Source organism: Melospiza melodia, chromosome 9, assembly GCF_035770615.1.
Source record: "Melospiza melodia melodia isolate bMelMel2 chromosome 9, bMelMel2.pri, whole genome shotgun sequence".
Lineage (NCBI taxonomy): Eukaryota > Metazoa > Chordata > Aves > Passeriformes > Passerellidae > Melospiza > Melospiza melodia.
Window position 1 is genome coordinate 21,045,287 of NC_086202.1, and position 24,545 is coordinate 21,069,831.

At 35.4% G+C, this 24,545-nt stretch overlaps 1 protein-coding gene across 2 annotated transcripts in view; it reads left to right on the plus strand.

Annotated features, from left to right (window-relative positions):
• Positions 1-24,545, plus strand: part of ADK (adenosine kinase) — a 266,323-nt gene that overhangs the window by 71,581 nt on the left and 170,197 nt on the right. The gene's annotated exons all lie outside the window — the stretch shown is intronic.

A 24,545-nucleotide genomic window follows, 5' to 3' on the forward strand; every position in this document is an offset into this window, starting at 1 on the left:
TATACAATGGGAATGTTTCTGGCTATGGGTATGATGAACAACAGTAATGATGAATTTAGTTTCAGGTGTGTTAGGTTTTCTATAACTAAAGTATGCCTTTTGTCACAACACTTTCAAGCATATACCTGTGTGCATATTTTCATATTATGAGAGATGTAAAATTTCTGTTAAAAATACACAGCTGGCTCTTAGGAGCTTCTTGTTAATGATCCTGGCATATTAACTTTGAAGCTCCCTATATAGTTAAAACTGACTGCCAGATAGCATTAAATGCACATTTGGAAGAAATAAAATTATATTATAATAAAGGTTGCTCCTCCCTTTGCCCCCCATAAAAAGGAAAAATTATTGTCATAATTACTGCTCCTTTCTACAAAACAGTTGTTGCTTCCTTACTAAAGTTTTCATTTTCAGAAACCACAAATGTCTTGAAAATATTTTGAATTTAAAAAAAATGTTGCATATGTTTTAATGTATATAGCGATGTCATTCTGAAATGAGTATGTTTTTAAAATATAGTCAGCGTTCTGAGCTTTTTTTTTAACCATGGGATCAAGACAATTTTTTGCTTTTGATATTTCTGAAAAATCTCTTGATCAATGGAGCTCAAGTTATTGGAATAATTTTCTGTTAGATATCATTGCTGCTTAACCTATGGCAATGGTGTAAAGGTGGTGCCTTTTCCTGACAGCTGATTAGAGGAGAACCTTTTGGAGGGAGTTCTGGAACTCTTTGTTAGTTGAGAGACGTGAAATTCTCCTTCTGTTGCTGCATTTAGTTTGTGGAGGTTTAGAAGTGAATGTATGTGATAAACTCTGAGTTTCTAAATCCTGAACTGTTCAAAGAGCCCAGGATTTTAATTCCATCTCTCCTTGAAGTGACCTCTGTGGCATTGGCTAATTTATTAGTAAACTATGTTTCATTCTTTAACTGTCATTAATCTATCAGTCCAGGCATTGTTCAATAATTGTACTATGAAGTACACAGAACCCATATAGAGTCAAGGAAATAGATGAAATTTCAATCAGTGTAATGTAGGTATTTCTGTGTCAATGTGCCTTTCTTACACTGATCAGGTTTTGTCAGTGAACATTTCCTTTATCTTGGCTCAGAGATGGGAGACTCATTCAGCTCCAGTTGCCATCTGGAATTGTATTTGTCTCCAGAAGGTTTGTCATCTCCTAGTTTCTGTTTTAAATATGATTGAAACTTAAACAGTTGTGCATGAATAACATAACATCACTATAAGACTTTAAAAAGAGACATGGGAGAATGAGAGAGAGGGAAAAAGTGAATTCTGGAAATCTTGAAAGAAGCTGTTATTCTGCTTTAGCAGAAGAAAAAATATAGAATGATAGGGAAAAAGTAGTTGAAATGTAAATCAAAAATTAAATTAGAAATTCTGGAAGAGTTTTTGCAGCAATATTCATTGGCTTATTGGGGAGAAGGAGTGTGTAAGTACCCTTAGAGAGAGCCAACTTAAATATATATTAATTTGTTGAAAGTAATGGGAGAAAGAAACTGTATTTTAGGAAGCTTATCTGGTGACTGAAAAGTAAAGGACCAATAAATAAGTTCAGAGTGCTGAGGTAGCCACACTTGGAGTGAATGTGCATTGTCTGTGAGACGATGCAGGGAAGAAGTCCTAAGAATACAGCTCTTACTAATTTCTCAACATTATGGGAAAAGCTTGAAAACACGTGCTATAAGAGCCAAAACCTAAAAGAGGTTACTCCAACTGTTCAAAAGTTGGACAGAAATAATGAGATGTTAAAGAAAGGCATCCTTGGAAGCCTGACTACAATGAAATGCTATTGAGTCGAATGGTTGGAAATGAGCAAATAGGCCCTGAAGTCTGACAAATTGCTTTTTTAAAAGCTGAGCTCTCAGTGGAAAGAGGAGTGTAAGAGGAAAAGTGCAAAAACAAAAAGATCAAATTTAAAAAAAGGGAGAACTTAGGAAACAGCTCAAGGTTATGGAATTGTTTGTTTCAGATAGATAGACCCTCTTTAAAGGTCAGAAAAGAAACACTATGTTGAAACAAAAATACCCGAAGGCAATGGGTGGAGAAACTTTAGAGTATATAATGTGTTTAAAAAGGGAAAATGAACCTGTCAGATGCTTGCTTACGTGGTGTATGGTGATCATCTGGTGATCATCTGCTCATGGTGTATGAACACATATCATCTGTTACATCTGCTCATGTATTTTGGATATTTCCTTTGTACCTGCAAAGGTAGTATCATCTACTCAAGAAATGCTCTCTCTGTTTCTGAGCAGGGTAAGCCAATTTCTTTAAGAAAAAAAGTCTTAGAAATACTGTATTTGTCATGTGTGAAAAATTTGTGATGGTAATCACAGAAAGAGCCAATAGGAAGAAGTTTGGAATTATGAAGAAAACTGGGAAGAAAATGAAGCTTAAATCGTGGGGTTTGGAACTAAAATTTAAAGTAGCATAAACTATAAAGCAAGTGAAGATTTTAGAAGTTTACAAAGAATTAACCGAAATTGCAGTTAAGCTGTGAAGTATAGAGTTAGATTTTATTTTTTTTTCCAGCATGTTAACAGAAAGGAAAGATTGCAGCCATGAAGGAGGAATTTGGCTGGTAAGGTACAAAATGCAACCTCTGTGTTTTTTCAGTGTTGTCTTGCAGCAGAGCAGGAGAGTGTGTGGCACTCAGCAGGACTGAACAATATTTGGAGAGCATTGTGGAAATCAGAAAGCTGAAGGTTGGTCCTGTTGACTGCCCAAAGCAGACATTTTGTGGACAGGGTATCTCAGCAGGGTCAGAAAAAGAGAAAGGTCTGGACATGTGAGGGACAATAAAAAAAGTTGGGGTTTTTTTTATAGAAATGCTTCTAAGGTACAATGGAGAAGACGTATTTCCAGGAAATGAAATATGGAAGAAGGGTCACATCATACATTAGAGGGAAAGCTTTGTAAAAGGAAAGGAAAGACCAAAGGAAAAATTCCTGTTGCAGAAGAAATACAGAAGACTGTTGGAGTAAGCATTGATAGGATGGAGGATAAATGACAAAGAGGAAGAAATTCAGAAATACCACACTCTTCAAAAGTGTGTTATATAAGCATTTTTATCAGTAGAATAATATTTCTTAAAAATACCTGCAAATGGTGAAAGGGAGTACCAAGAACAATGTGAAAGTATTGAAGGGCAGTGCTAAAGCTCATTATGGTTAGGTTTTCTGGAATATTCAAGTTGTTTAAACTGATCCTGGAAAGAGTTAGGGAATCATTATTTTCATAGCTTGACTCATGATATGAGAGGGGCAGGGGGAAAGTGATTGATATATTCCAGAAATGACAGTAGCAGGCATAAAAATGGAAAAGATAAAATAAATGAGACACCAGTTTACTCATTCCTTAATAAGATTAAATTAACAGCAAATTATGCTTCAGAAATACTAATTAATATTAGGAGAGTAATGGTGACGAAAAGAAGTGAAGAAAGTGGAGACAGAATATGAGACAAATGACAAAACTGAGAGAAAAGTTAATAAGTAATATGGAAAAACAGTATAAAAATCCAAATGTTGCTCTGATTCTGTATTCCCTCACTGTCCCATTCTTGTTTCTTCCTTACCAATCTGCTTTCCTGGTCAACTCTAATTCTTCTTTCATGTAAATTTGTTCACCTGCAAAATAAAGATGGGTAACTTCGACTCTTATGAGGCCTTAAACACAAGTCCTATTGAAGCATCTTTTTGTTTGAGACTTTAGTACTCACTGGAAAAATAGGGACAGAATGTTAACAACAGGAAGAGGGTAAAAGGAATAACAAAGGGCTTTCCTGACTGCAATACAGTACAGAAAATGGATGGAATCCAGATAATCAGTGAAAAATGCAGGTAATATGCTTCTAAAGGTGCTGTATTACTATTAGACAGTTTTTGGATTTCCCTTAACCCACCAATAAGACATTTTGATAACTTTGCTGGATCAAATTTCAATTGATCAAGCATCAGTCACTAAAAATTGCTTGATAATACTCTGGAAAATGAGGACTAGAGAGGATGACTGAATTGCAATCCTTTCATTTCTGGAATAGAAGCCAACGTTTAACTTTCCTGTTAGCTTGGCATTGGAATTATCCCTTATACCAACTTTTAGTTTTGCTGTATGTTTGAAGTTGTGATGCATGCTTAAGAACAAGAAGTGTAAGGGTATCAAATTGAAACTGCAGTGTGCTTCTCTGACCTTTACTTGTCTCATTAAATTTTGGCTTTATATCTAATATGATATGTGACATCTTGCTTTAATCTGAGCTCTTGCAATCTCTCCAGATGATTGGATCCATTATATTAAATCTATAAAATATGCATACATGTAACTGCATACAGTTCATAAATAATGTATTGTTTTAGGGTTCTGCCAACAAACTAAATTCAGATTCTTAGAGACAGTGTTTTACTGCTACTCAGCTTCCTTCTGTAATTTTAGTTAAGTCTGTGCCCATCTAACAGCAGACATTGATCTGGAAAGGAAAAAAAATTCTGAGTCTTTAATAGGGCTCATGACTTTAAAGTATGTAAAGCAAATAGCTTACACATGCAGAGAGGGCAGGTATTGCTGACCAGGCTGTATTTGCATGATTTTTATCAGCATTTCTTTTGGTTTTAGAGTGCTGAGGTTAGAACTGCAAGAAATAGTCTTTGAAGTTTTATCTTTCTAACACAAGTGCTGGATTTCAAGTTCAATTTGATAGAATTTTATAACTTGGATTTTAAACTACATGACCTTGGCAACAAACAGCACATTTTCTTTCTTGTTTTTCTGAAAGTACTTACACAGAATGCCACAGTCTTCATCCTCAGAATGGGTGCTCCTGGTATTTGTCCTGTTTCTTAATAGCTTATTTTTGTTCTAGCAACTCTAGTGTTGCTGTGAATCTCACTTAGCAGCTAGAGAATCGTGTATTGTTTATTAATCCTTGGTAGATTTGTGAAATTCTCATTACACAAGTTTTATTACTGCTGATGCTATGTGAGCTTGGAAGAATGTGGCTTGACACATTTCAACTTGAATTGGTAGGACTGGCGGGTAAAGGGAAAAATGTAAAATAGAATTTTGGGGAAACTTTCATATAGATAACTCTTGGGAATTCACAGTAATGTTTGTATAATGACACCTGACAAAAGCATCATAACTCTCTTTTTCTTTCTGCATTACTTCTTGCCATCTAATTGTAACCTTTCAATTTTGGAGCTGTGCAACATTTTTGGGAAAAGCCTACATCCTGTCATTAGATACTTTAAAGAAGTTTGGCTTTAAGCTAGAGTACATCTTTATTAAGAGTAAATAAAGTGTTGATTGGAATGACATTTAAATGTGGGATAACATTGACAGAATAATATACTAAATTATGTTGAACTTTTGAATTCACATCAGGGAAGTATGGCACTTTTCTGAATAAGAGTCTCTATTTCAAGCACTTGTAAATTAATCCAAATTTTCATTCTTCCATTATTATTAAATTGTTCTGTTAATCTAAAGGGATTGTGTGTTTTAGCATTCTAATGAGCTCATAAGTATGAGAATTTAGCTTTGAAAAATGAACAGATTTGTGCTTGTTTATAAAAAGTGGTATGCTCTAAAGGCTTAGAAGTATTTTAAATTTTTACTACTTGTTATGTGTGTAATTAGCCAAACTTTGGATTTATATTAAGCACGTCTGTCTACTGGGTCACTTCATACTTAATTCAAAAATAATATGTAAAATTAAAAATTTATCTATAAAGAATACTTGCAGGCACAGAGCTGCATTTCATAAACAATATGAGCTGTAATCTTGTAAACATCTAAGTAGCTTCATTGCAACTGATTCTGTGCTTTTAAAATAAAGTTTATTGCTGTTTGCCAAGAAGTGCCCTTGGTTAAACAGTTCTTACTGAATGTAATCTACAAGGTCCATAACACAAGGGTTCCATCAGTCCTTTATGATTTCCTCCTCGCTCTGTTGTCATTCTGTATAAATGAGCATATAAGTGATGAATTTAATCTTTTCCTCACTTGTGAGAATTTCTGGATTACTTCTCTGTAGTAGATTAGACTGAGGCATAGCAGGAGGCAAGATTTGGCTCAGGAGCAGGCTTCAAAATGTATTGAACATGCATAACTGGCATGGAGGTGATGGAAAGGCTACCAGAGGGGTCACCCCAAGCATACTCTCAATTTTTTCATGTTGATGGAACTTTGCAGGAACTGACATTTTTTTTATGAAATCAATCATGCTATTGACTAGAAATGTTCTGCTTAATTATGTGCTTAAAATCACTTACACAATGAGTAGCTTTCTCTAAAAACTGTTTCTGGACTATCACTCCAAGAAAGTGCAAGTGAGTCCCCTAAAAAACTTTTTCCATCTACTTGGTGAAGCAAAGAACATTTAGCTCTGTATCTTTCTGACCCAAAGGAAATAGGTAATTTTTTTTGCTCAGAGAAGTAGGTTTTTTGCTTTCTGAACCATTTGGACCGGAATGTTAAATTCCTCAGAGTTAGTTTTGGCCATACGTTTGATATTCCTTAAGCAGCTTCATTTTCATTCCTTAAGCAGCTCTGCTCATATGGGCTTGGTGGCCCCATCAAACATGTGTTTCCAATATTTTCAGTGGTTTAATCCAGCTTTTAAGAAAATGTACAAAAAAGGTCTCTAAACGATTTTCTGTTTGGTATGGCTTTATAAACTCAGGGGTAATAACCTTACCCTCTCTTCAGAAAAAAAATCCTGAGGTATGTGCTCCTTTCTATGCCAGGTCTCACACACTTGTGCCATCCTGGGGTAGCATTCTCAGTGTGGTCTTCTGTCAGTGCCATATGCTGTCCTGCAAGTGCACATACCTGCTTCTCAATCCTGTTCCATGTAAAATAAGATAAACCAGACAAAGTGCTGAGACTTAGAGCTATTTTTTTCTTATTTATACCTTACTAAAATTTAAATGCTACTAGTCAGTTAAGTGGATTTCTTAAACACCTGTCCTCAATACTCTGTGTGATGAGTCCTAATCAATGAGATGGGTATGTGCTGAAGGAGTAGCAAAACATGCCTCAGAGCTAACAAAAACATTTAAGTTTGTCCCTCTGGAAATACTAATACTATTACTATTAGCCTCTATAATACATAGTGGCTATTCCCACTATGGCAGAGATGATGTCCTGTTGATGGTGTCACAGCAGGCAGTACCACATGCCAGTGACATCAGTTTCCTGAACTACTTACTCTCTCGAGCGTGTTCTGTCACTTGTGTGTTTCTGAATCAGTGATGTGTCCCTGCTTGTTACAGAGCAGACAGCCTTTCCTCATCAGAATTAAAACATGCAGCTTGGGAAACTGCTGTAATGCCTAAACTGATCAGTTCAGATGTCAGAGAAATTTTGTAACATTTGAGAGTTGCCTAGATATTTTTTTGGATTTTTTTGTCTTAGAGAAAATTGCCAGACCTTTTACTCAGCTGTAGCTAATATGATTTTCAGAGCCTTATTCAGAGCTATGTGGACAGTTCAAAAATAGCAACAAAACTTTTTCATCCTAATGACAAACTCTGCAAAAATGTAAGCAAATTTCCCACCAGATTACAAAACTGGGAACTTGTCAAGCTTTTTTTTTGTGCTTGTGAAGGAAGCTGATCTATTGTTTATGTGGTTATGGATCAGTAGTGGACTGGAGGTCCTGACTTGTTGAGGCTGCTGATAGTGGGACTTTTTTCTGTAAACTGGAAAGTAGTGTACAACTCTGTGTATATTTATAGACCTGGGAATATAATTTCAGCCAATATCAGGATCGTCAGAAAATAAAGGTTTGAGGAGCCTGTGACTCTTTGGTTTTCAGATTTTGCAATGCCAGGTCCCTAAATCTGTCCTCTCAAAAATGAGTGTTCCAGTTACACCACTTTCAGTTTGAGAACAGACTTTGTTAGATGGTAACTGCTAAGCAATGAAAGACAAATGTCCTTATGTGCATCACTTTGGTGTGGAATTGAGTGGTTCACTGCTGGTCCCATGGACTTGTCTGTCTGATGCACCAGAACCATATTCACTTGTTTTTTCAGGTCTTGCTCCTGGCAGCAACATCAATAGCATTGTAGGAAGACGATCTTCAAAGTGATTTTGGATATGACATATTTTAGAAAAACAGAGGAGTTGTACCATTACATTCCTGCTAAATCCATTCAGATAGAACCTTGAAACTTTCTCTTCTTCAGTGTGTTTGAGTGAGCTTCGGCGTGTGTATGCAGCCTCTGTTCATCCATCCAAAATGGTCATTTATTTCAATGATGAGAAACTGTTTCCATATTCTGGAGTAATCAAGCATCAGTCACCCACATGGAATCAGAAGGCACTATATAAATGGTGGCAGTTGGTTCTTTCTGGGTATGCATTTCAGCTGCCTGCTGCTTGACTCAGCTTATATGCCTCTTTAGCTATCATAACATCTTGTTTTGAAGCTGTAAAAACTTTTTTGGATTTTTTAAAAGCAACAAAGGAATTTCGACTCTGTCTCTAAGCTATTGTCTACCTGAATGCTGAATGAGCGAACTCAAACTTGATTGGTTTTTGATTGTTTTTCCCTGAGTCAATGCCAGCTTTAACTTGCTATATATGAGTGATATTAATTAGCAAGTTCCTTAATTTATCTTATCCTGAAAATTAAGCTGTTTCTAGGCAATGCAGTAATTAGTGCAGGCTGGGATTTCTCCTTTTCAGCAAAAATCTGTAACCCACAGTAAGGGGTCCTGGTTCCAAAGGTGCCATGATGTGAATCCTCCGATGTTTTTGTGTGTAGAATGACAATGGGACTTTGTCAGAACATTTTGCCCCATAAAACTTTCCATGCAGCAGTGGGCTGATGGCTTGACTGACATTTATTTGACTTGCTCCCACTGGTTGACACTGGAAGGAGAATGAGATCTTGATTTGGCAATCTCAGAAGAGAGGGTAAATCCCTGTGCTTCACTGATATTAATTTGGTGTGCCACTCAAGCCTTGGGAGCTCGGGAGCTGTTTTATCCTTAGCAGCTCAATAAGTTACATAACTACATCTTTAGCAATTAATTAATGTTAAGTGAAGTGATACAGTGGGGAGTTAATTGCCCTGGAAATCTGAAATGCCAAGTTAGAGAGGTTTCTTGCACATCTTTGGAATGCTTCCTGTTGGAAGTATACTTTTTACCCCCCCCTTAACACAAACATCGACAATCTTGCTGTTAGCTAAGAACTCCATGCAGGTTTTATGAGGTACTATTCCTGGAAATCCTTCCCTCAGAAAGTTTAAATATATTGGTATAAGTTCCTTACACATTTTTTTTGTTGTATCCACAGGTTTGTTGCCTGAAACCATTCTTTTCTTTCCTTCAATGATTTGTGCTCAGTCCAAGAGGATGTATGTCTGATTTTCTACTTTTGATTACTGCTAACTTACATTGCAGGCCTGTAATAAATTAATATATCTTTCTCTTTCTTATGGATATGATGGAGGTAATAGTGGTTTACCAGAATAGAAATTTAATACAGGAATTTATTTAAACTTTTTAACAGTGCACAGAGGTAAGGACTGATTTGTCAGGAGGTACGGTAGTGCTTTTTTTAGGATCCTGAGCATGATTTCAAAGGGACAAATTGTCAATCACATGAACAGACTGTGATGCAGTGGCTTTTGCAGTGACTAGCATTATGTGCTGCTTTTTTCAAAGAAAGGATATGGGATAGTGCAATGAATTCCCCACAGAAGTCTAATCCTAGGACTGCTCCATTAGCAGTTCACTGACCCATAAGAGTAGGCCTATAGTTTATCTTGTTATTGGTACATATGTCTAGTTAAAAAAAAAAAAAAAAAAGAAACAAACAAAAACTTTTGTAAAATTTGATCTCATTGATATGCATTGAGTTTCACAGTTTTATTTTTCTTTCTGCAAAATAAAATTTGGAGGCATTAGGCCTGTTATCATCTCAACTGTAGTAGAAAATGTACCAGAGTATTTACCTCATGTTGCTGGAGTTCCATTCAAAATGGTGACAAGACCTGAAGGGTAAAAACATGGCTCTTGTATAATGTGAATTTGTTAAAGCACAAAAAAACATGCAGCAGCTCCACTTAGTTTTTTGCTGTACTATACCTATAAAGTACTGAAAGCTGGTAGTTATTCACTTCAAGTGCTGTGCTTGTGTTCTGCTTTTAACTGAGGGGATTTTTTTCACTTGTGAGTGAGGAAGAGTCCTTTATGTGTAATAGCTGCATTCTTCATCCTTTGCCTTGCTATGCAAGATCCTGTTCCTAAGGATCTATATTCCACTCTTCCTCCATCCTCAGTGGACTAAGTGAACAATGTCTGCAGTATTCAACTTGTTTGCTTCTACACAGTTTTAGTTTTTCCATTTTTCGTGTAAGAAGACTACTCTGATTTACTAAGGCATCTGTAGGATTTAGATGCAGACTTTGTGGAATTGAATGGTATTTACTTATGGAAGACATACTTTATATTACATACATATCAGTATAAGCAGAGTGAAGTTTATAGAGATCCTATTGAAGTGAAATGAGTGCACCCAATTATACTGAGCTTCTTCATGATATTACAGTCTGACAAATAAACTAATTCAATAAAATTATTTACTCTTGCTCTGCCAATGGTAGCATTAATGTGTTGACACTTACTTGTAAACCTAAGAATACATCTTAATCTTTATTGTCTTTGTAGTGGTATAAGTGAGCTGTATGATCAATTAAGTTGGTTAGCTTGTCTTTTAAAATACAGCCTAAAATCAGTGATCTCATATTCTTAATTTGTAAATAAAATAAATGGGTTTTAGTTTTTAAAAAACAGTTTTTGAGAGGTCACTGGAACTTTTAAGATTAGCTAAGATTTTCTATATCTTTTGTGGAGTAATATATGCATGACTCTAGATTAATTCCATAGTTTATAGTAGACAATTATTAAATGAAAAAGGAAACTTGTTGTTATTAATGTTTAACATTGTTAGTATTCATTGTTCAAGTTTTTAAAAGACATTGTATACAAAGAGAGACTACAGTGGATGTGACAGATGAAGAGAGCTGACTTTTGTGTGGCCTCAGCAGTTCTCATCTGTGATCTCAAAATGGGTGAGTTTATTCTGTAGCAGCTGCTGAATTGCTGCAGCCTGCAGGCTGGAATACAGAGAACATAGGTGCTGGTTTATTTTAATTTACCAGGCTGTCACCTAGGCTAGCTCAGTAGAAACGTCATGAGCCAGTGAATTGTTGCTGCAGTGAGGGCAAGGGTTCCTGGGAAAGGGATTGGGAGGCTGCTGCTTGAACACCCCTAAACTCTGCCATGGAGATCTGTTCCTTCTGCTAAGTCAGAGCTGGTCACCAAGCTGAGACCCCAGGAAATCAGCTCTGCCTCCCTGGGGGATGCACATTACAGGAATTCATCTGCATCATTCACTGCGGTCCAGCTGTGTCTACATGGGCCCCTGCACTGTTGTGAGAGGGAATTTGATCTCAGATTATTGCATCCTTTGCTTATGAATATTCCTAAAGATAATTGTGAGGTAGTCCAAGATTTAGCATTAGTCTAATTACAGAAACTGTTCCCCACATTAATTTTGGGAATGGTTATCATGTATGAAATGCAGGTACCCTGATAACATGGTGATATGCATTACCTTTTAAAATTGCTGTGAAAAGTTGCTAACTACTGCTGCTTATAACAATCTGCCCTACTCCCATCTCATAAATGACATAAGATGGTAACACATGATTAAGTCTTTAGGGATTGCCTATTTGAGTCACTGTGAAGTTTTTCCAGCTATTACTTTCAAAACTTTATTAAATGGAAATATACAAAATGCCAAGAACACTGCAGAGATATACTTCTGCTACAATTATATCTAATACTTAAGTATTGTATCATTAATTGCATTTTTAAACAATTACATACTTTACAGTATATGAAAAGTTTTGGTTTTCTTCCAAGAAATTATTCTCAAATAATCAGTCTCAAGTAAGCATTTGTCTGCCTATTTAGTTAGGTTCATAACCTTGTCAGTTTTTTTTATTACAAGCCTTGGCCCTCTCAACTGGGAGCTTATCAAATTTTACCATTGCTATTGATGAAGATATATCTACTTTTTAAATTCTTTGCAGTAATTCTGTAAGAAACTGGATGCCTTGTTTTCCACTAAGCATGTTCTAGGATCCAGAGATCTAGAATGAGCTGAGACTGATGGGTCACAAATAATAGCAAGTTGGCAGGAATCAAAGGAAAATTTTCTCTTTCTGCTACCCTGTTTCTGGCATGGTTGGATAATGGCTTTAGGTATGACACATATAATTTTTTTCAGAAGACTAACATGATTTTAAAAACTGTAGCAATGACAGTTTTTAAATTTACATACATAATGTAAATTTGAGCTTTATGCTGGGAATGCTGCTGTGAAGTAGACTAAGTGTGATTTTCTGTGACAATCTAACTGTGTTAGAATTGTAGACTAGATGACTCAAAGCTGCCCTGCTAAAAATAAAGCAGGTTTCTGTTTTAAAATCTGAGCTGTACACACAAATTCAGAATATATATGCAAATAGAAAAAAAAAAAGCAGGCTTCTGTCCATGAGATATTTTTTGTGGTATTTTATTTAACTCTTATGTACAGTTCAAAGATTTGAAGATACCGAGAATTAAGATACTTAAAAGAATAGGTAACTCTGACCTGGTCATCAGAGGGTGTTTCCAAGAGACCCCTGTGTCAATAGCCCAATACTTTTTTTGCAAATAGAAGAAGCTGAGTGGAGCAATTAATGTAGGCAGCACAAGCTTGACATCCAGGTTTGCTTTTGTTAAATATTGTGGCCAAGTTAAATTTTAGAATCAATTTAAAGATTAATAATTAAAGTCTAAAGCCGCTTCCTTCACAACATGGAGAATGGCATGGCGTGCTTTATTACCCATGTTTAGGTATAGTTGTTGGGTATTTTCCAAGTCAAGCAAGCAATAAGATGTGTGAGATGATTGTTTTTTAATTGCAACATGATAGAGTCAATTGGCATTTTTGGTTCTCTGTTTTTCTTTTACTCTTGTAATGTTTTTAATCTTGTAATTTTTCCTATCCATTCTTTGAGACATATTGATAAACTATTTTGTTAGTCATATCAAGATGAGTTTTAATTAATTTTTCTTCTTTTCTAGAAGACTTAGAAGGAGGGGAAGAATTTCACAGTCATCTGACCTGGGTTCTTGTCAGGTTTTTCTTATTTAATTAGCATTATGAAAAGTGTATAGTTTTTAAGATGCTTTTAGTCAGATGAAAGCAGGGTTTTGCCTATTAAAATATAAATCTGTTCCATCAAAGACACAAAAAAGACATAAAATTGTTTTTCTAACTCGTGCTCTGAACTATTCTCTGACCACTGACATTGAAGTTCTCTTTTATAATGTGTCTGGCTTAATAAGAAGTGACCTCTTCCACTTTTCATGATCTCTTTCCATGCCTTTTTAGTTGTGAGCATGCAAACAACACCAAATATTCCCAGTTCTAAAGCTATAATTTAAAATTATATGGGTGAGGCAGCCAAAATGAAAAAGTTTTAAAATAAATCCCACCCTGTTCTCTTCTTTTTAGGGCTTTTTGATGGTTTTTCTTTGTAGTCTAGGGGCTGAAATGGCTTCTGACACTAGACAAATTCTGTGCAATTTCCTCTTCACCCTGAGATCTCTGCAAGTGTTTGCTTTGGATTTGTTCTCTAATACAAGCTCACTGTGCTTCTTAGGAGTCTGTAATCTTCCCTTGTTCTGATCTGAAGAAGGGAACATTCCTTTTTCCAAGGGAGCCACTCCAGGTTATTATCAGGACAGTAGAAATACCCCTCCTCTTAAAACAGTGGGACCCAGACTGCAGTGGCAAGATGTCATTACATGAAAGTTTTCTTTTTAGAAAGTTTTTCTGCTTAGGGAGGAGATGATAGCTCTTTGTTAGTACAGAATTTGTCAGTTGCTGCTTATTCTGTCAACAAGCAGCAATCTCCACTGTCCTTATGGAAAGAGTACCTTATAAACAGTTCCAAACTGTTCCTTTTTTGCTTCGGTTTTGGAGTATGCTTGGGAGTGTTGTTGCCAGACATAGGATCCAGCCTGTACTGTAGAGTTATGTTTGAAGTGTAGATATTTGCATCTCTTTCACTCTTTCAAGGAGAGTGCTTTTTTTTTTTCAATAGTAATATATGTAGCATACAAGTATGAAATATAGTTTAGATGTAAGGGAAGATTAAAAAGAAAAACACTTGATGCTTCTGTATATTTCTCAGTGAATGATAGCTTTTCACTCCTGAAGAATCTGCTTTAGAGGCATACTGAAGGACAATTCCAAAAAATGCCCATCTTGTGCCATTCTTGTGGAGCTATTCCACTTGGCCCTTTCATTAGTTTGGCTTTGGATGTGGATAAGCATTAATTATAACAGGGCTAATATTAGGGTTATAATCAGAGGTGTAATAAAAGATGAGGTGGAAACAACTTTTCCACAGTCATGTTCATTATTTGTCTCACATCTCAGGGATCCAAATGCTGTGCTACTGTCAGTAGCAGTAAGTTTGGTAATTCAGTATTATGAGAAGTGATATCTTTGTTGCATGAGCTGTCTTGTATGGAGTCTTTCAGACTTCTGGTTTCTTCTCCATGGTAGTTTGAATTCACATGAAACCCCAGGAGGTTATCGAATATTGCCAGTATGCAGACATGAAATAATTGTGTATTTCCTTTAAGGCAGTGCAGCGAGCGTCAAAGGCTTTTGAAGAATCTGAACATAAAAGAAAATCAATATATTTGGACTGAACTTAGTGTAGAACTGATACCAATGGAAAGATGAAACCTTTGCTAGAAGTTAGTGCTTCAAATGTCACACTTTGTTAAAAATTATGTACAGCTTAAGGTCTTCAGTCTAGGATAGAGCTTTTAAAATTTGCTTTTTATTGACTACAAGTCTGTGCTGTTACAGTGACACATACAGATCTTCCATTTGAGACTTGCATTATTCTAACTAACAGTCATATACCTGGAAAAGACCTAAGGCTTAAAGTAATGCTTTCTGGTCCAGAACATGGCAACTTAATGTTCAGCTGAAAGTTTCAGTTCTAAGCTGTTGTTTTGCACACTACTACATACTGAAACTGGCTACAGAGCATGGTGCTAAATGCCAAAGCTCACTGCTCTACCTCTCCCATGATGGCTGTCCTCCACAGAAACAGAGGAGCTGTTAAAAATTACAACTGGAAATAAATAATCAGATTTAGAGACAGAAGGAAGTCATTTATAGGTATGAACTCTAATGTGTGCATCCTAACAAGGGCTAAATCAGGCAAGTCAGTGTAAAGCAATATATTTTATGAGAGTTTTATGTCATTTTGGAACATCGCCTAGACTTTTTTCTGATGATCAGCCTCCAGAAATTTTCTTGCAAGGAAAATTTGTGACCTCAGATCTTCTGAACCACCTGTAAGCTTTCAGTGGTAACTGAAATCCAGGCAGCTATTCACTAGCTACTTATGATAACAACTATTTTTTTATGTAATAATTTTTACAGAGTAAAATAACTACAGAAGCAAGAAAAAAACAAGATAAACATAGTAAAGTGTCCAGACAAGACTGAAAGGCAGCTAAGGGGAAAATTAAGACTTTTGGGGTTGGGTTGTTTGGGTTTCTTTTGTCTTTTGGTTTTTGTTGTTGAACCTTCAGAAATATTTAGCTCTGTGGTTGGGCTGGAATGTAAAAGTATTTGTTCCTGAGGAAGTAGAGCATCGCTTGGCAGAATGCTGTCCAGCAGTTTCATTTCACCTACTTTCTCTTTGACCTTCTAGAGTCTCATTCTATACTTGTCTCTCAGTATATTAAGTTACATGTGCACCCATCAATTTCTCATGAAGGTGATTGCGAGGGGGGAAGTACTAGATGAGAAAAGTCAGCTTTCTCTGTAGAAAAAAACCTCTCTGTAAAGTACTTCCAATAGCAACTTAGAAATAAAAATATGTACAATTGGGATTGATCCACAATACTGTAAAATTTCTCAAAAATGTGCATGGGCTCAGCTTTATCCTTATTGATGTTATCTGTGATGCTAGAGCAGAGTTATTTAATGGTAGTAGCAGCTTAACTTGCATTTACTTGTATCTTTAGGTTTTTTGGATAATGAAGCAAAACACATGGATGTTTTTGTTCTAATTTGTTGCTTTCTTCACTTTCAAGACTGTTGATGTTTCTTTAATAGGAAATAAAATATCCTGCAAGCACAAGTAACAGCTTTTCAATGTGTACCAACTTGCTGTCTTCAGTGCAGTGTGTGTGTCTAGTTGTTGTAACAATTACATATCTCTGATTGATCTGTCATGGCATGTGGTGCATTACCTAGACACCATGCAGCTAAGGTGAGGAATCCTGCTAGGATACCTTTGCTTCTGTTGGTAAACTCAGGCTTTTAATGCCTGGTCCAACTTGTTTGAGTGTTGGGCTTTTTATGGTATAATATTTTCTTAGCGTAAGTTGAAAACCCAATCTTCTAGATGACAAAATAATTTAGGGATCTATTAACTTCTAATTTTAAAACAGTGATATATTGATGATTATGTGAGTAAACTGATTTTGAAGCAATGCTTTTGAATTACAGAAAGGCAGACTTAAATTTCCACTGAGACAAATAAAAACCAAATTTTTTTTCAGGACACAAAAAATAGTATTATATCAATAATTTAAGTGTTTGTTTTTATTAATAAAATAGAAAATGATTGGTTTACAAATCTGTTTTGTAAGAATCAAGTCTTCCCTTGTTCCTGTGAATTTCAGGAATTATAACCTCGTTCTTTTTAGAGGAATGTTTTTCTGAGATTGTACTTCAGGTAAAAATGAATAAACTGTAAAAACCCCATGCCAAAATATGAACCACCTTGATAAGATATGGATTTGATTGCATTACTTGAGTCTTTCATGAGGGAAGTAATGTCTGCAGATACTACACTTCTGCTAGTTCTGGCCCCTCAGTTTGGGAAGGACGTTGAGATGCTTGAACACATCCAGAGGAGGGCAGTGAGGCTGGTGAGGGGCTTGGAACACAAACCCTGTGTGTTTGTGGAAGGACAGAGGGAGCTGGGGATGTTTAGCTTGGAGAAAAGGAGGCTCAGAGATGACTTTATCACTCTCTACAACTCCCTGAAAGGTGGCTCTGGTCAGGTAGGGGTTGGTCTCTCTCACCACACAGCAACTGACAGAACCAGAGCACACAGTCTCAAGCTGTGCCAAGGGAAATATAGGTTGGATATTAGGAAAAAGTTTTTCATGGAAAGAGTGATGAAGTTCTGGAATGGTCTGCCTGGGAAGATGGTGGAGTCACCATCTCTGGATGTGTTTAAACAAAGACTGCATGTGGCATTTGGTGCCATGGTTTAGTTGAGGTGTGAGGGCATCGGTTGGACTTTGTGATCTTGAAGGTCTCTTCCAAATTTGTGATTCTGTAATATAACTTTTATAATAAATGTCAGGGTAAGGTTTTCAGTTCTGGAGCTTTGGGTTTTTTTTTCTTTAAAGAGCTGAACCAGCATGGTATTAAAACTGAAATGAAGGAAAGATGAGTATTTAAATATCTCATTTGGAAAATGAACTGGAACATAAAATTTAAAATATCATCTAGCAAATAACAACAATTAATTCTGAAGTTAGTTTTACTTCAAAAGTCTTTTTTTTTTTTAACATTTTAGGTAGGTTTTTCTGTATTTCTGTCTTGTTAATTTGGGCATTGCAAGAATGTATTTTCAAAGTCGGGAATTTAGAAATTGACACAGGGTTTAGTTCTACGGAGCACTGTAATCCCATTGCCCCTCCCTCTGCATTTCTCAGGGTTTCCTAGCAGTGTAAAACATAGTATTTCCCAAATGTATATAAGAATCATGAATGTATTCACACTTGAAAATACCTGGTGCTGGGATTTACTAGTGGAAGACTAGTATCTCTATGAGTTTAGGAAACAAAATATAGAGAAACTTTTTCTTTTCCTCTGTTAGAAAATGAAGTTTCACAGGTGTTTTGTGATGCTTCACACTCTCAGCTATGTTTGTTAATGAATACTTTTTCCTTCCTATGAAACGCCAAAAGATTCCTAAGTGCCAGCTTTTTAAGGGCCTGTACCAATTGAGCCAAATTGGAAACAACATCAGTTAGCACTGTAATTTAATATGAATCTGGCAGAGAGGCTGGAAGCAAGGGGTTAGAAAAATTTCACTTTCTTTAGGTTAGTATTATTGTCTGAGAGGTAGAAAATGAAACACTTTGCAATGTTTTCTTCTTTTTAGTACTTCTTAAAGCATCTACAGAAATGAATAAAGGTCTGAAGTCTCCTGTTATCTTTAAATGTTGAAGTTATGTTGAGATTAATTCAGATTAATTATACTTTATTCAGATAAATTCGAATTCTGTGAGCTGCATTACAGTAGACTTGCTAGAATTAGTAAAAGTTGTGTTACAATTGTTTTGCATTATTTCAAAAGAAATTGCAGAAGCATCTGAATATTTGCTGTTAACTGCTTTTGAAGCAATATGCACTGTTCAGAATATTTAAATAACTAATGAATCCATTTATAATAAATCTTTCATACTTTGAAAGAGTATTCAAGATGAGGCCTGAAAAAAGGGAAAGGCTTTTGTGTTGTAATCTCATATTTCATCATGCTTTTTGGAACTTGCATGCTACAAAAAGGATGTTTTAAATTAAAAGTAGTGTTTGTGGTTGCTTGAAAGTTCTTAGAAAAAAACCACTTGGATGTTAACAAAAATGGGATCCTGTTGGCATTTTCCATTCCATGCATGCTAAGTCAAAAGTGTAGTATCTAAATATGCTGCAGGGAATTATTAAAATTACAGAGTTATTTCCTAGCCAAAACTTGAAATTATCTGCTAACTTTCTTGCTGTAATTTAGTGCTTAAAAATATGTACAATTTAACAGAAGTTAAAATTGTAGATGGTTTCCAACCTTTAAAATAATTCCCATTTGGTTGCAAATTTCATTGCAATTAGAAAAGGCCATAACAGTTTTTAGTTTTATTTAAGACATAGAAGAATAGATTTAATTTCCAAAAGTGCTGTGTATCAGCAACTCTGAAGTATTTTAAATTCTAGCCAGAAGCATAACATAATTGATATTTATATTATTTGGTATGGCAGCATTCTCAGGGCTGTCATTTGCTTGTAATTTTCTCCTTGCTTGTAAAATTATCTTATTTATTATTTGCACTTTATTCCTAATCAGTTTTGCTAATGTAATAAAAACATTGAAATGTTATTATATGATTAGCAATTTTCCACTATATTAATCCAGCATTACATTATACTGTGTGGTGACAATAATGATTTCTAATGTGGTAATGAGAGAGAGTTATTAACATGTCCCAGTATTTAATAGTTTCTTAATTGCAAGATGGAAAAATATTTTAAGTTACCATAATCAGCTGTATTAGTGGTGAGAACTGTGAAATGGTGGGATCTGGACCATAAAAATTAAAAGATATATGTTGAGTGGAACACTTTCTCCATCACTATAAAGCTATTTTGGTTTTATGCTTGTTTTCAGAAGTCATAGTTATTAATAGGATTTTTTCCCCATATATTAAACTCAATATTAATATTGACAAATAGAGGAAGACTTGCAGATTTAAGTAATGTTTACCAGTGTGCATTAAATGGGTGTGTAACACACTTTTTTTAATGAGGAAGGTGAAAAGTCTGTAGTATCCAGCTGGGAAAATGATTTAAAGTGATTAGGCCTCTGCTAGCTGAGACGCAGCGCACTAAAATAGCCCCAGTACAAACGAAGAGCTGCACATTGGCAGGAACAGAGATTCAGAAACAGCACTAAACCAGTACATAAATGTTATAAATTATTTCTCTAACTCACTTCATTGAGGGAACTCTTATATTCAGTAAACAATTTAGTAATTGTTGGAGGTACTTCAAAATTCAGAAGTTCAAATGGAGCTTCTGATTGTGTGTATGTGCAGGTTTGCCTGTGTTTGTGTCTGGGTGTTTGTACAGAAGTGTTGCAAATATCATATTTTAAAGTCTTTTTTAATTTGCCCATGCAAGCTATTGAGACTTTACTCTGTTTTTATTAAAAACATTTTAAAAAATCAAGAAAATATATTTCCCACTTAATTGTAAGAGTTTTATAGATAACTTGGAAAACTGTTGGGAAAGAGTAAAAAAAGAGGAAAATAGTTATAATTGGTGGGGGAAACAAGTGTATTTTCAAACCTAAATATATTATAAACCTGTATAAAGTAATGGTACAGTGTGTACTGGCAAGTGGGCTTACATAAAATCTTATTACAACAGCATCATGTTAAGCTTCAGATGGAAAACGCACTGTAGAAGTGGAAAATATGTAGTCCTGTGGAGTACCATCATCAGTAATACAGCTACTACAGGGAAATTCAGCACTTGGCCAGTGCTGGGTGTTAGATTACTTCTAGAAATTAAATTTCCTGAGAAGTTCCTCCAATACAGTGCATGTGGCATAAGAACAGGAGCAAAGTCACCTTATAAAAAGTAAAAATACTATACTACAGCATTCTTAGGTGTAAATTGTCCACCAGGAAATGTGGGCTGTTTACCTCATACCCTTTTCAAATCAGCAATTTAGTTTATGAGGTAGTGTTAATGACATATTAAAAAATTACTTCTAATGGTTCCACTGGAGTGACTTGCATTTTATTACCCAATAAAAGCAGTGAGGCTTCTATCAGGATTCTTATAACTGAGGATTGTGCATAATACAGCTGTCACTTGCAGCCAGTATTTATGGACATGAGTGCAGTCCTGTAATAACTAAAGGATAAGCTTTCACTAATTTTGCATCTGCTACAATTAAGAGATAGATTTAGATTCACTTTATGTGGCATGCTGTAAAACAGATTCTATGAATGAAGCTGAAATGTTTAGCCTGCTTTTATTACATGTTTAAATAGCATAAGGAATTGACATTTCAATACCCATCCCTCTAAATGTGTATATTATTCTCAGTGGTTAATTTAAATGCACTTCTTTGTCTCAGTGATTTGCTTCTAGCAGAAGTATTGTGTTCTCTTCAATTTTTCTGTGTAAAACTCATTGAAAACTTGCTCCTATTTAAAATTTCCTTTTCAAAAAGAAGCAAATATAAACAAAAACATTGCAAATGCCAGCATTGCTTTCATCACTCTGGTTTTTAATCCACAAATTTCTACCAGCTTGTCACTGCATTTTACTGAAAGAAGAAATTGATCATAGCTGCTTTAAATCTTTTTTCAAGTGGTACACTGCAGTTCTACATTGAAGGAAACATTCAGGGTATGGTTTGAATTCTGTGGTGAGATCAGACAATCTGGAATCACAGAGCAAATGCAGTTTTCCTCTCTCAAGTATATGAATAATAATGGTATAGTGGCATCTCTAAGCCCCTTCTTAAGCATCTACTTTCTATTATGTATAATATGGGTTACTGAACATTCTGTTAAAATAGCACTCCAGCTTTTCCTCAAGTTTTATATTATTTCAGGACCTTTGTTAGATGAAAAGGCTTAAAGCAACAGCACGAGTGAGATTTGATGTTTAGGTGCTGCACTGACTGTTCTGGTGTTACAGCAGTTGGGAGCATTGCTTGTGCTGCTTGCAGTGTCATGTTTCAGTAATGCATTCTTGCTGCTGCTGCTTTACAGCTTTCTTTTGCCCATCTGTGTAGTTAAATGTGACTCTCATGGTGTTTAATTCCTACTTACTAAACCAGAGGCTCTAACAGATGAGCCATCACTAACAGAATAAATGCTTATGAAGGTGCCCTGCAAAAGCATTAGCTGCTTAATCATATGGGGGTTTGTTTGTTCCTTGCCACCCCTTTCAGATATTCCTTTGTTGTGCCAGATTAAATATGGGATGCTGTTTGTAGCTTAATTTATCTTTATGATAAGTATTGATGAATTTTTGTTTATTTCATACGTATCTATTTTCCATTTCCAGATGAAAAAAGTTGCAATACTTTTCTTTTGGATATTAGGGAGAAAAGTTAGTGTGTGAAAATCTAAACACAATTAAAGGAAGATATATTAGTGAAGTTGTATAATGGTATACATAACTTTCACCTTATTTTTTGCCTTCTGTGTTATAAGTGACAACTCTGCAGATTTTTGGAAGATTCTACAGCAGTGTTCTTTTTCCTTTTTGGTGGTTGGATTGTTCTTCTGCACTGTGATATTGTTACATGTGGGTGGACACCTTTTCTCAGATATCATGGATAAGAAATTAGGATGTTTAAAAATAGGTGGTTTTCCCCTTGTGTCAAGGAATGATATTTGAAACTCAACATCTTAATGAATGGTTAAGAATACTTCCTTATTTGTCTGAAAAATTTTCAGATACTTTTATATCTCCTTTTGTCTCTGTAGGTGCCTAAACATTATCTTGTAAAAACTGATTTTACTGCAAAAGGAGTATTTTCTCTTGCTGTATCAGTATTTCTCTTCTTGCCTACTTATTTCAAGTTTTCTGCCTGTTTGTCAAAAAACCCAAACAAAGCAGTGAACCCCAAACAATCACCAAAACAACTTTTATTCAAGTATTTCTTAAACAACTTGACTGCAGTGCTCAGGCCTGCTGTGTTGGTCTGATGCTTTTACATTCCCCTGTGCTTTACCGTTCTCCTCTCCTGTCTTGGGGTATTTGGGCTTTTCTCTTTAGTGATGATCATGTGTATTAACAGGCAGGCCATCTGCTCCCTCAGAGTTTTCTTCCCAGTCTGCTAACTCTTGAAGAAAACTTTGAATTTATCCCTTTTTATGTAATTTATTAGAAAGTCTCTGATCCTCTTTTCAGTTCTTTGCATGCTGGTGCATTCGGAATGGATTCTGGAACAGGGAGTAGCTTTTTACTGAAACTATAAAAAGTATCTGCCTGATTTTTCTCAACTGCAGTATTTGCATTAAGATGTTCTTAGCTTTTCTTTTAGGGTGCCTCTGACCTCACCTGGCGCTTGATTTTTTTTTTTTTTTTTAAACTTTACATTGTTGCCAATGACTGTGGACTATCCCCAGCTGTCCTATTTACTTCTTAAGGTTCACATATAATTTCATTCTGTGAATTAATGTGTGAACTGCCTCAGAACCCTGAAAAGAACTGTTCTAAAATTGTCTTTTGACAGAGACCATTTCCTACTTCATGTCATTTATTTCTGATTGTTCTCTTCTGGGTTTTGTGCATTGCATCTGTGATGTACTCTACACAGCTGGTGGTCATTTGTCTTCTCATCTATATTGATCTCCTTGGCTGTGTCAAACAGCTTTCAGTCTGTTCCACCACAACCAGGAGGTGAACAAAATGCATGCTGTAACTACATTCATTTGTTCTGGGATGAAAAATAATGCCTTACTTTAGACAGTGAACTGCATCGATTACAGAATTCTTATATTTTCTGTTAGTGTTCTGTATTAATAAAAGAAATATCAAACCTGATCATTCTAATAGTCAGTTGTTACCCTTTAAATTAAAGGTGTGTAGTCTTCCCTTTGGATAAATCCATACAGCCATCAGAACAATAGCAGTGTGCAAATTATGGCTTTTGCAGGAAATCAAGCAGGGAGTATGCAAGGCTCTGTTGTTTCTTTTTATATCCATCTTTGCAATAACAATGTCTCTGCTCATTCTCACAATCCTTAATTGTCAGAGTATCCCATTTGAGTTCAATTATATGCTCTTAAGGGGTAGGAACCCTGTTAATGTTTATCTGTAAAGCCCTGTGCTCATTTATAGCACTCTGTAGGTAGTGATCAATTTTCTTTTATACTATGCATTCTGGTTTGTACTAAATCCATTTTAGCAGGCAGTAATTTTTCAACACCAGTCTTTCTCAGTGTGTGTTATTGGTAGTTCAGTGAAAAAGTACAACAGTGGCATGCAGTTGTTACTTTCTTTTTATCAATTTTGGTTTTTAACTAACACTTTCAAAAGTGGTAAAATTACATATTATTTAAGAACGTTGCATACAGGTTAGGGTAAATCTTACTTCTTCTATTTTTCCAAGACCCATGTTTTTCATGTGCCAATTAAGAAAAAAACCCAGTAGGGATATTTGTTTATGCATGCAGGAAAGCTGTCTTATTTTCTTCTAAAACAGCCATATTCCACATCAAAGTGATTAAGTACATTATATTTAATGTCTTCATTTTGTTTTTAGAGTACTTTTGCCTTGAACATTAGAAATGCAGGTGATGACTGATAAAAAGTGTGTTATTCATATAGTTACAGTAGAGAAGGAAGTGAGCATAAGGTCATGTATCTCTCTTAACTTTGTACTGAATATTGTAACATGAAGAATAGGAAGCCCACAGTGCTACTAAAAGAGGAACTGTGGTTTTACCACTGTGCAATTTGTTTAGAACCGGCAATAGCTCTGAGGATTATTAAAACAGATGATTTTTACAGTATTAATTCTGCTTATGGTTACCTGATGTCACAGAAAATTATTCAAATACAGTTTTATTGGACTTGCTGGTTT